Source organism: Bidens hawaiensis, unplaced genomic scaffold, assembly GCF_021521415.1.
Source record: "Bidens hawaiensis isolate Kalapana, Puna unplaced genomic scaffold, B.hawaiensis_p1.1 tig00013983_1, whole genome shotgun sequence".
NCBI lineage: Eukaryota > Viridiplantae > Streptophyta > Magnoliopsida > Asterales > Asteraceae > Bidens > Bidens hawaiensis.
Genome location: NW_027492197.1, coordinates 648387 through 661417, shown reverse-complemented (window position 1 = coordinate 661417; position 13031 = coordinate 648387).

Below are 13031 nucleotides of genomic sequence, written 5' to 3'. Positions count from 1 at the left end.
TCCTCTTCTTTGACACTTTTTCCACATAGTCAGATATGTCATCCACAAGAGCCCTTTTGTAGAGTCTGTCTATTATGTCAAATGATTGCAAGTTAAGGAATGTAGGCTTGTGACCAGCCTTCATTAACAACTCTCTTTTAGACTTCCTCAATCTCCACCCTTCAACTTCTTTTGCTATGCCTTCTATGGATAGTCTTTGAAGGTGCCTTAAGTCATATCCCAAACTGATCAGATAATATTTGTCTTCATTTTCCATTTCAACCTCCTTTGACTCCTCATCAACTTCATTCTCAACTTATAAATCAACTGTTTCTTCAAGATTATGGAGAGCCTCAATCATTGGTTCTTCATTTCTTTCAAATTGAGCCCACCTTATTTCTTCCAGTTTTTCCAATCTTATTTTGTATACCATTTTCTTTACGGATTTTTGTCTTTTAGATTTGGGTGTCTCAGTTTCTGCTGTATGCTTTCGCTTCAAAGATGATTGAGTTGGAGTGGATATGTCGGGTTGTGTCACTTCAGCTTCTGGCTCTTCAAGTATGATTTCCTCATCAACTGACTCAGAGGTCTTTGATTCTTTATCAATAATTTCTTCTATGACTGGTTCACTTACAACAGCAGGCTCTTCAACATTTTGTTCTCTTTCTTTGCTCATGTTAATGAAGTCTTTTTGTGCCTTTCTGGCTGCAAATACTATTTCTGGGTGATGCCTTTATGGGTTATTCAGAATGTGTGTAAGATCCTTCATTATGACCAATTTTACCATTGTACTTGCTGAGACTTCAATGGTTTCATCTTCTTCACAAATGACCGGTCCCAATCCAAGTTCTTGTTCCTTTTCAGGATTGTCAGGTTCAGTTTTAGATTGTTTTGGTTCATTTATTATTGGCTCTTCAAGCTCACTTATCACTGGTTCTTCAATCTGTGTCTGCTCTTTTTCTTCATAATTCAGTTTTGCATTAATAGTATCTAGTGTGGCCTTTATCGCCTCATCTGCATCCCTCATTCTCCTCTCATCCTCCTTTTCTTTCTCCTTCATGTTTATCAACGCTACAAAGACTTCTTGAGGAATTTCCTCCTCTTCTTCTTGATCTAAAGACTTGAAATCTTCATATAATAGCCTAATGGCAGTCTTCATAGATTCAGCTTCTGCAACATCAGGATCAATCACGTTTTACCTGTGTAGTATATCATCAGATTGAACTTTATATTGGGGCAAGGGATGTAGATCATCGTCAGTAAATGCAATCCCCTTTCCCTTTTCTTTCTTTTCATTAATTCTTCTTCAGTTTCTTCTTCTTTATTCTCCCCCTCATCATCTGAATCTCCATCATCATATGCTTGATTTATCATGTTTAAGGCATTTGATGGTCCAACCTCCACAGTTTTCTCTTCAGAACTTTCATATAGCTCTTCTATCACCTTTAAACTCTCTGGACCTTCAGTTTTCTCCCCTGTTTTGGTGCATCTGAGGTCTTTTCAACCTTAGACTGTCCCTCTAGGGTTAGAATTCTCAATAGAGCTTCAGTCAGCGTAGCCACCAATGCCAAGTTCCTTGAAGCCAATATGGCATTCTGTTCTTTCAACATGATATTTTCAAATTCAAGCCTTGCATTCTCACAAACAATATCATAAATATTTGGGCTTGATAGTGGAGTTTCTTGAGTCAGCTTTGGGGCTGGTTCAGAGAATGGTTCAAAGTCAGCAGTTTCTAGAGATGGAACTTTATATGGTTTAGAAGATAGGATCGATTGAGTTGGTGGGGCTGTGGCAGTAGCAGGTTGATCGTGTACTGGGGAAGATGGTGGTGTTTGAACGTGTGTATCTTGAATGGGTTGGGATTGTTGAGGTGTTGAGGAATGAAGTGGATCTTATAGCGGTGAGGATGGTGGGGTTGGATGAAGTGTATGCTGATTAAATTGAGTAGGCTGGGAAATAGATTCAGTAAGTGGTGGTGTTGAAGAGATATGTGTATCATGGATGGGTTCAAAATCAGATAAGGCAGGTTCAGTTGTGGCTGGGGAGGAAGGAATATCATCATTTACATCATTTAACTCAATAGAATCTGTGTCATCATGGTAAACTTCAGGTGGTGGTGAGTCTGGAGGAGTTATCTTTTCAATAGTTCCAGCAACGATGGATATTACATCAGCTACAAACATATCTTTGTCCACCAGCTCAGTAGCTTTGTTACTTGGACCCTCAACCGGTGCATTGGTTTCCTCATTTCTTTCTACTGCTGCATCATCTGCCTCAAGTGCAGATTGTTCAATTAAAGGCACATTTCCCTCAACCACTTCGTGTGCATCATCACTATTACCAACAACCATGTCATTTCCACCTTCTGAGCCATTGTCTCCATCATCATTTTGATCATCATCATCTGCATCATCACCTTCTTCATCATCACTATTCCCTGGGGTTCTAGGCACATTGATAGCACCTAGAGCAGGTACTAGCAACCATGGGAGTACATCCCAATATGCATTGTTTTCAAACTTACTCTTAGCATGTTTCATGTGTTTGCAGATATTTGGATCTTGCAGCCTCAAAATCTGACCTGTCCTTTGAATTTCTGGTAGTGCTTTGTTTATTAAGATTTGTAGAAAGCGTCGATACATAAGAAATCTTTGATGAACTTCCTTTTCCGCATTTGATACTAACCCTTGGAAGATAAGTCTTGAAATGTTGAAGGGTTGTTGATACAGTATTTCCACAGTTAGAGTACCAAGCTCTCTGCTTAATAATGTCCAAGTCCCTCTCCTTGGAGATATGGACTAGATGACGTGATGGATTAAGGACCGATAAATGAGTGGAAAACTGTCTTTCTGGAATTGTCCCTCTTTTACACCTCCTTGATAACACATAGTCTCTTGAAAGACTCGTAGCAATCTTGGGACCGAATACAATTGTTGAGTGTCAAAGTTGTCATTGAGGTCCAATGCAGCTCGAATGGAAGCTTCTGTAATTTCAATTTCATTGTTTAAAACAGATGCCTCAATCCTCTTCCCATTTACATCACTGACATAGGTTGCCGAATCCCAAAAGTCAGTAAGATGGTTCCTGTAGATTGTGGGGTTCTCTGTCAGTGCCATTCATAAATTGGAGTTTCTTAGAAAATTTATCATGACTTCCAACTCCATGTTTTCATCGTTGAGCTGTAACTGAGCGCACATATTGTGCCTCTTTTCAAATTTTAGGGGCCATCAGTTCTGCAAGATAAAACATATGTCAGTATTCAAAATCGCAGAACTAACAATCGAAGATGAGTAGATGATTTTAGTGCCTTCAATGACCTGCTCCGTAGTAATATGCGTACCTGTAAAAACAAGTAAACAGTTAGTTCGTAAATCAATTGAAAACCCTAATTTCGAAATCGGTACGACTATAATCGAATAACGATGTTTTACCAAAGTCGAAACAGAGCTAATGGCTGTAATCGAAGTAAAATGGTGTATTCGAGCAAGTAGGAAATAGCACGAGCAAAGGGGTTTTTTGTCTAGGTTTAAGAGGAAGAGGAAGAAATATGTGAAAAAGTTTCTAAGTCCCCGTTTTATACCTAACGTTTGGGTGGTACAGTACCTCATTTGTCGTCTAGCACACGACAGTTGTCATTTAATTTCAAATTTAATGTACCTTCTTTGCTTGAGTATACAGCCAAATTAACAGCTGTATCCAACTGTACTCGAGTACATAGTACACACTTGTTCGATGTACTTGAAATATTCTGCTCGAGCACTAGTACACATGTGAACGTGTGCTCGAATAGACTTGTGCTCGATGCCTTAGCCAAAATTTCTAATGATCATCATAGTACCTGCTCGAGTATTAAGTCATACTCGAGGAATAGTATGCTCGACTATACATCAAAACTCATTTTACAAATTTCTGAGACACACCAGTAACTAAACCTTACTCGACTATGCAACATGCTCGAGATACTTAGAAATATATCATGTCAATATCCTATGCTCGAGAAGTATTCTTAAGTGTTAGCACCTTTGCTCGACTTACTTAGATTGCTAGTGCTCGTTGTACCTTTATGCTTGAAAGCCTTAGCATATTAAATCATTCCTATGCCTATACCCGAACTTACAACCTAGGTGTCTAGCTCACTAGTTTGCTCGAACAACTTAGCAAAATAATCTAGTTGCGTAAGCTTTAACTCTCATGCCAACATCATCATCACACTTCTATGCTCGAGACACTTAAATGGTTCCTGTTATGCAAACATGCTCAAAACACAATGATTTTCATATCATAGCAGATGCTAGAAAGCAAGATGCATGCTCGGAACATTTAATAGCAAATTTTTAAGTCATGCTCGAAACAGATAGTCAATTCACACGTCACATATTCCGCTCGAAGTAGTGATACATAAGCAAGCATAGTCTCTATGCTCAAAACACTTTTAATTCAGTTTGAGAATCACAATTGTTGTCACAAATCCAAGACATGATCAATCATGTCTTGTGCTCAAAAATTCAACTTTTCACTAAGAATGATCATTGCAGAACAGTAAGTTAAATTAAGCAAGTAGTTTAAGGTGAAATAAGAGAGCAAATTCCAGTTCAAAATAAAATTCATTTTTAAGTCATTTGGAAAGATCTCAACATGGGATCAGACTATTTAAAACACGATCACACCACTTCATAGTCAGTGTTATTATGACTTAGGTTAGGTTGTGTCACACCCCGTTAAGTGATTTGCGGAAGCGTAAAACGGAAATGCAACAGATACAACTGGTATCAAATACATTGTTCATAAAGAAACATTACTAACTAATTTACAATATATTACATTGTTCTAACATCTTTTACAAACTACGTGATACAATCAAAGCTAGCTCTTCAATTACTTTACTTCTAACTCAAATGCTCACAGCATCGATCACAATCCAACTAGTAACACATAATCAATCTACTCCACCTTTCTGATTACCTGAAAAGCATGTTTAAATAAAAGGTCAACTACGAATAGTTGGTGAGTTTCATAAGTTTTAACGAAATCAGTTCTGCGTACCACAAAGTCGTAGTTTGCATGTACGCGCGTATATAAAAATTTTATTTACGTTTGTATATATGTATAGCTGTGTCTCTGTGTGTACATATGCATGCATGTAAGTTTATAATATAAATTCGAAATCACGATAAAATTGTGATTGTTTGTTCATACTACGTGTTTCCAAATTCCATGTTTAATCAACCACTGTGGCCCCCCTTTCGCCCATAATGGTCCCATGTAAAATCAACCACTATGGTCCCCCTTCCGCCCACAACGGTTCTGCGTAACATCAACCACCGTGGCTCCCCTTCCGTCCACAACGGTTCCACAAAGAGTCAAACATTACACAGTGTATACACAAATAATTAGTATCTTCTACATCTATTCACATAGCATGTATATAGATACCCATATATATATATATATATATTTATGCACATACATAGTATTTATCATGTATCACCAAACACTGTGGCCCCCCTTCCGCCCACAATATCCTCGTGACCTCCATTGCCCACGTTATCCTCATGGCCGTCACAGACCACGTTATCCCCAGGGCCGTTAAAGACCACGTTATTCACCCATGGCCATTACAGACCACGTTGTTCCCCATGGCCGTTACAGACCATGTTTTTCACGCATGGCCATTACAGACCACGTTGTTCCCCATGGCCGTTACAGACCACGTTATTCACCCATGGCCATTACAGACCACGTTATTCACCCTGCTTGTTATGTTTAACAGTACACAGCGTGTTTGTATAAACGTGTTGTCATATGTAATTTTGTTATGTTTTGGTATTCGTACCATATCCACTTAATTTATTATTCAAGAATACTATTTATCATTCAATCGTACGTAGTCAATCATTATGTTTTGTATGTAAATGTTCAGTTAATTTATATCTTCAACTGTTTTGAGATAAATAAGGTATATAAATATGCTTTTCACCCTAAAAGGTTCGTAAACAGTTGGAAAATAGGGTTTTGTAGGCACTCAGTGCGAGGTCAACTCGGGGTCCGTTTCCCTTGCTATCACTAAGTCCCTATAGTTAATATTATAATAATATTAATATATTAATATTATTATAATCTTTATACTAAGCTGGGCTGTATAGCTAGTCTGGGTGTGGCTGTAATACCCAGAAAGTGTCAGTAGGTTTAGATTGTGATGTTGTTCAATGTCTGATGTTTAAAATTGAACTTGGCTCAGTTTCCCTGTTTTACCAGCTGGGCCAAGTTGCTAGTTTATGCGTTTAGAAAACAGTTATGGGGAAGTAAGCTTAGGTAAACGTGTTGGTTGATAAAATGATTAAGTTATAAAGAAAGATCGCAAATTAGGGGTCTGGATTGGTTACGGGGCTCGTTTCCGTTTATTCAGTTTGAGTTGGAGAAAAACGAGCACAATTTATCCAAATTGTCCGAATTTCTAACAAAAAGTTTTTTTACATAATTATTCCGAAAATATGCTTCTTGATTGTTTTTGATGTTCAAATATTCCAACAGGTTCGTAAATCACGAGCTTGCCGGTTTTCGTTAGAATTGAATTTGTTTAAACTTCAAATTAGCATAATTAATTATCCATTAATCATTAGATCATGAAAATTTATACACTTATCAATTAAAATATGTAGACTTTTATAAAAATATTTCTGGAATTATTTACTGATTTATAATTTTATAAAAAATCATTTTATATGCTATATTAAGCCCGAAAATCATCTGTTTATACCAAATGAATTCCAAAAAATCCCCCAAAATTCTTGAGTGACCAAAACGCTTCCCAAAATAACCTGAAGCAATTCCAGAAGCTAAAAATCTTGCCAAATATTATTTTTGAGCTAAAAACGGCTATGAAAATTCAAATAAACGCAAATGCACCAAACATACCTAGGTTTTTCCAGATGACCCCAAATTTCAAATGTGATCATAATATATCAAATCTGAGTTCCCCACGAAATTTAATAATATTTCAAACAATTTAACTATTTTTCCCAAATAAACGCCTTAATTCAGTAATAAATTCTCCAAATATTCTCGGATGGTCGAAAAATTACCAAATTTGAATAGAGACTCAATGATATGGTCCCTGATGTTCCTAAAAAATATCATGACCTAAAAATATGCACATCACAATCGAATCCTAAACAGCCCGTAATCGAGCATTTCGGCATTACCTTTGCGGTTTTAGCCCGTTTTCGCTCTCTTAATCCAATTTTCGGGTTCTCGTGCTTCTATATAAGCTAAGTACAGGTCCTATATCTCAAACCAAGCATGTATCATCAAGAGACCAGCCATGAAAGTTAGGGTTTCGGTTAGGGTTCTAAACCGAACTTTTGAACCGTAAAAAAACCGTTTAAACCCTTTAATCCGTGTTTATGGCCAAAAAACTTTCAAATCAGGTTCCTAAGCATGTCTATGATCAAAATGTGTTTTTGGACAATTTTTAGGATTTTTTTCATGGTTAGGAATGATTTTTGGTAATCAAACTATGTTTAGATACAATTAAACATGTTTAAAGTATGAATTAATGATCAATAATATGAGATTTACCTTATTTTTGACGTGGGTTTTCAAGGAGGCAGAAGTGTTCTTTAGTATTTTTGTTGATAGAGGTGAAAAAATATCTCACATGATATTTTATATATAACAAAAACTTAAGGTGGTGTAATTTCTAAAGTGGCGGCTGCAAAGAACAAGGCCCACATGGGGCCCCCATGTTGATTCATTTCTCTTGATTTGCGTGCCCAGATGTGAAATCCAGAGTCCAAATTTATTTCGGGTTCAGTTTTTGGCGCGAAAAATATATTGGGTACGACAAACAGTGCGAAAACATTCGTTTTTCGTCCATTTTTGTATAAATTTATAAAAAACTACTATTTGTTCGTAAACATCGAAAATATTTTAACGGATCACTTAAAACATTCCAAATAAGTGTTTTGTAAGTCTTTTTTGGCTTAACGGATGATACAATGCATGCTTCGTAACTATCTTTCGCGTTTAAATCCATAGCGGGTAGTTAAACGAGCATGTTTTCGTTTAACTAGTTTGCTATCATACTAAGGCCTTAATATCAATATGTTGGTTTATAATAGACATATATCACTTATAGATGGCCCCTCGGGATACCTGGGTCATAACCAGACCCGCTCGGTTAATCGTTTGCTCGCTACGCAATAAGCGGTTAACCGCTTATTCGATAAACGAATACTAAGGCATATTCGATTTTGTCGCGAATGTCACAGGTTGACAGCAGGAATACTTAGCATAATGGTCATTGCTTTCTGTGATACATTTAGGAGTTAATTAGAGCATAAGTTAGGAATGGTTATAACTCTATTTTCAGATTGCTTCTAATCTCTTCTCAAAGCGTATTTAGCTTTCTCCAAATCACCCCGAATTGACTTCGACCCCCTGATGTCCTGGTCAAAATTGATTTTTGTATAATAGAGCAGTTACTTATTTATATTTTGTCTATGATAACAGACTGTAAGGTTGAACGTTGGACTTACATGCCATCCAGACTTACATGCCTTACATTCAGGGTGTTTAGGATTTATTTGAATGCCCCACCCCTGTAGTTCCCTTAGTGCCCCTTAAGTCATGAAATCAGATAACTTATTTATTTATTTTTGATCTTTTTATACTTTTCAATCACTTCCTTTTTCTTTTCTTTTGAGAAATTTGCCATATAACAATAATTTACTTATGCTCAAGTACTTAATAAATATTTTGATAGACCAGTAACACCAACAAGCTCGTGTATGATTGGATAATGACCTTTCTACCTATCATCCGGAGAGATATGCTAGAGAGCATACCTTATCTTACAATGTTTCACCACATCATACTTAGCAGATTTAAGTGTATATCACATATGACAACTACAGACTATGGAAAGCTACCATACTTTGCCAATGACTGTACTGAAAGCCCTTTGAACTTATAATCCATGGGTTAGTTATCTTAAACAGTTTTCTATCATTTCCCAGTTTATGTTGGATTCAATTTCCACAGAAAACAGTTTCTAGCTTCTTTGAATCTGGGAACTTGGATAATATTTTCATTTCTCTTGTGAAATATTCACCGAAAACAGTGTTGCTTAGTCAAAAACTTTTACCATTTTAAAAACCATTTCCTTTTGAATGTTCGATTGAGAAATATTAATTTTTAAAAACAGTGTTGTCATTTAAGCATGTTTAATTAGCACACATTATCACAGTATCAAAACACATTCATTCAGACAGTAGAAATCATTCAGATAATCACATGAGTCTGTCGAGCATGCTTAGAAGTTCATCGAGCACACTCGAAAGTCACTCAAGCAAGCTTAAGATTTATCATTTCAGATATTGCCCTCGAAAGACTTAGCTTAGTGCTCGAGAAGTATACTTGTGCTTGAAATGCTTCAAAAGTTTTCCACAACACATGTCCATGCTCGACCACAACTAACACATCATTTGTGCTCGAGTTACTTGAGAAACCTCAAGTATGGTTTGTTTGTGCTCGAAGAGCATTAAACACACCATGCAACACAAAATTATGCTCGAAATACTTGAAAAAGGTTTTTCAAGACAGAATTCTATGCTCGAGCAGCTGAGCTATGACATCTGTGCTTGAATGACTTGGAATAGTCCTACAAGAGCCTTTGCTTGTGCTCGAAGAGCAACACGCATACTATCAAGCACAAATTCATGCTCGAAGTACTTAGAGTCACAGAAATACATCATGCAAGCACAGATCAAAGTACCAAAAGCTGTAATTAGCAGTTCTATCAAAATTTCCATACAAAGACAGTCACATACATGATTTATGCAATTTGAGCAATCAGTCAAGCATAGCAAATTATCATGCAAACATTCAAAGTGAGTAATACAGATAATCAGTCTACACCTCACTTAAGCACACATCCTAAATCAAACTTCATCAGCATTTATCATTCCTAGGCATTTTAACAAAAAATGAAACCTGGTTTTATCTAAAGGTTTGGTGAACAAATCAGCCAAATTATCATATGTATCTACCCTTTTCATTTCTATTAAACCTTTTTCCTGACAGTCTCTAATGAAATGATGTCTAATTTCAATGTGCTTAGTTTTAGAATGTTGGACTGGATTCTTAACAATAAACATAGCAGCAGTATTATCAATTAAAATAGGTGTAAGTAAGAAATTCAGACCATAATCTAGCAGTTGATTTTGAATCCACAGAACCTGTGCACAGCAGTCAGAAGCAGCAATGTACTCAGCTTCAGCAGTAGAGATTGACATTGTAGTCTGCTTCTTGCATTGCCACGACACCAGCCTGTTCCCTAGAATCTAGCATCCTCCAGAGGTTTATTTTCTACTCATGTTGCAACCATCATAGTCACTATCTGTGTAGGCCATCAAATCAAAGGAAGGGTTCTTTGGGTACCAAATCCCCAAATCTGGCTTTCCTTTCAAGTATCTGAATATCCTCTTCACTGCTAGCATATGTGAGACCTTGGGCTTAGCTTGGAATCTGGCACAGACACACACAGCAAACATAATATCAGGCCTAGATGCTGTAAGATACATCAGTGATCCTATCTTGGCCCTATACTCATGCTGGTCCACTGGCTCCCCCTTTTCATCAGGTACCATTTTCTCATGTGTGTCAATTGGTGTGGACACTGTCTTGAAGTCTTGGCACTTGAATTTGTTAAGAATCTCTTGTACATATTTGGATTGATTAATGAAAATTCCATCAGCTTTCTGTTGCACCTGAAGTCCAAGGAAGAAATTCATTTCCCCCATTGAGCTCATCTTGTACTTGGACTTCATCACTTGCTCAAACTCTTTGCACATTTGTTCATTTGTAGAGCCAAAGATAATGTCATCCACGTACACTTGCAGCAGCAGCAGATCTTTGTTTCTCCTTTTGTAGAATAGAGTCTTGTCAATGGCTCCTCTGCAGAAGCCATTTTCCAACAAATGATTTGAAAGCTCATCATACCAGGCTCTTGGTGCTTGATGCAGTCCATACAGTGCTTTGTTGAGCTTGTAAACCTTGTTTGGATGAACTGGGTCTTCAAATCTAGGAGGTTGAGTGACATAAACTTCTTCATTAATCTTTCCATTCAGAAATGCAGATTTTACATCAAGTTGATAGACTTTAATATTCATTGATGCTGCATATGCCAGAAAGATCCTGATAGCCTCTAGTCTTGCAACTGGAGCAAAGACTTCTTCAAAGTCCACTCCTTCTTCCTGTAAGCATCCTAGAGCTACCAACCTTGCTTTGTTCTTGATCACTATCCCCCTTTCATCTTTCTTGTTCCTGAATACCCATTTTGTGCAAATAGCATACTTGCCTCTGGGCTTGTCCACTAAGTGCCATACATGTAAGTCTCTAAATTGGGCTAACTCTTCCTGCATAGCTTCTACCCAGCTGTTGTCTTTCAAAGCTTGACCAATGTTTTTAGGCTCAACCTGGGATAAGAAGCAGGCATACAGACAGATGTTTGCTTTTTCAGAAGAGCTTCTAGTCACTTTTTTATGCAAGTCTCCTAATTATATTTTCTGCAGGGTGATTTCTTTCAACAGAGGTGGTCTGCACAACTTGTTGTGCAGACACTTCTGTCTCTAGATTTTTCATGTTTAACTCAGCAGATTCATCTTCCAATTCTCTCTTGACTTTTATCAGCTTCTTGAGTTTGATGGATCTCAGATGTTGATTCTTCATTTGATCCAATTTGCATTGAGTCAAACAAAGATTGAAACCTGTCCTCAAAATGATTTGTCCCTGTAGTCTGAATAGGTTGTTGACTCTGAATACGTTCACTTTCAACATCACTTGGACCTTCATTAGAGATCTCAATAGCAGCCTCCTGTCCATTTCTTTCAGCTTCAGCTTCACCTTGGTTGCTTCTCTCAAAATTGAATCTATTTGCTTTAGGAGCAACTGATGTCCACAGTTTATCCAGATCAACTTGTTTTTGTTTTCCCTTTTCTTCAAAGTTGGTTCTGTACATACTGTCATCCATATCTTCATTGTAGTTTTTAAAAGATTTGATCATCTTTTCCAAGTCAAACAACCACTTGGGTCCTTCAACATTGTTAAAATGGTTTTCAATAAATATTATATCCGAAGACTCAATAACCACCATATGCTCCTTCACATAGACTCTATAAGCCTTTGAATGAGATGAGTAGCCCACAAAGAAACATTCCAGTGATTTTGACTGGAATTTGTTTAAATAATCCTTTGTGTTCAATAGTGAGCATCTGCATCCAAACGGCTTTAAGAACTTCACATAAGGTTTTCTTTTGAAGATAACTTCATATGGAGTCTTGTTTTGAGCCTTGCTCAATAGAACCCTGTTCTGCACATAGCATGCAGTATTGATTGCTTTTGCCCAAAAAGTGACTGGTAGATTGGCATAAACAATCATGGTTCTTGCAGCTTCTGTTTCTTCTTTCTGCAACACCATTTTGTTCAGGAGTTCTAGGTGCACTGTATTGTTGAAAAATTCCCTTAGAAGTGCAGAATTCATCCATAACTCCATTCTTGAATTCTGTCCCATTGTCACTTCTAATGACCTTCACCTTTTTCTCAAGCTGATTTTCCATCTTTAGCACATAGGATCTGATCAGGCCTAGAGTTTCATCTTTGCTGTCCATGAAGTATACCCAAGTAAATCTTGAATAATCATCAGTGATCACCAGACAGTATCTCTTCTTTCCAATACTTGGAACACTTACAGGACCAAATAGATCCATGTGTAACAGTTCCAAGACCTCATCAATTGTGTTTATCATTTTTCTCTTATGTGAGGATTTATGTTGTTTTCCTTTTAGGCAAGATGTGCATTTTTCTTCCAATTTGAACTCTCTTATGGGAAGGCCAACAACATGTTCACCTTTTACAAGTTTGTTCATGTTCTTTAAGTTCACATGACACATCTTCCTATGCCATAGCTTGGTTTCATTTTCAATTGCTTTGGAAACAAAGCATGAACCACCTCTTGAAGTTGCAGTATTCATTCTCAATTCATAGAGGTTGCC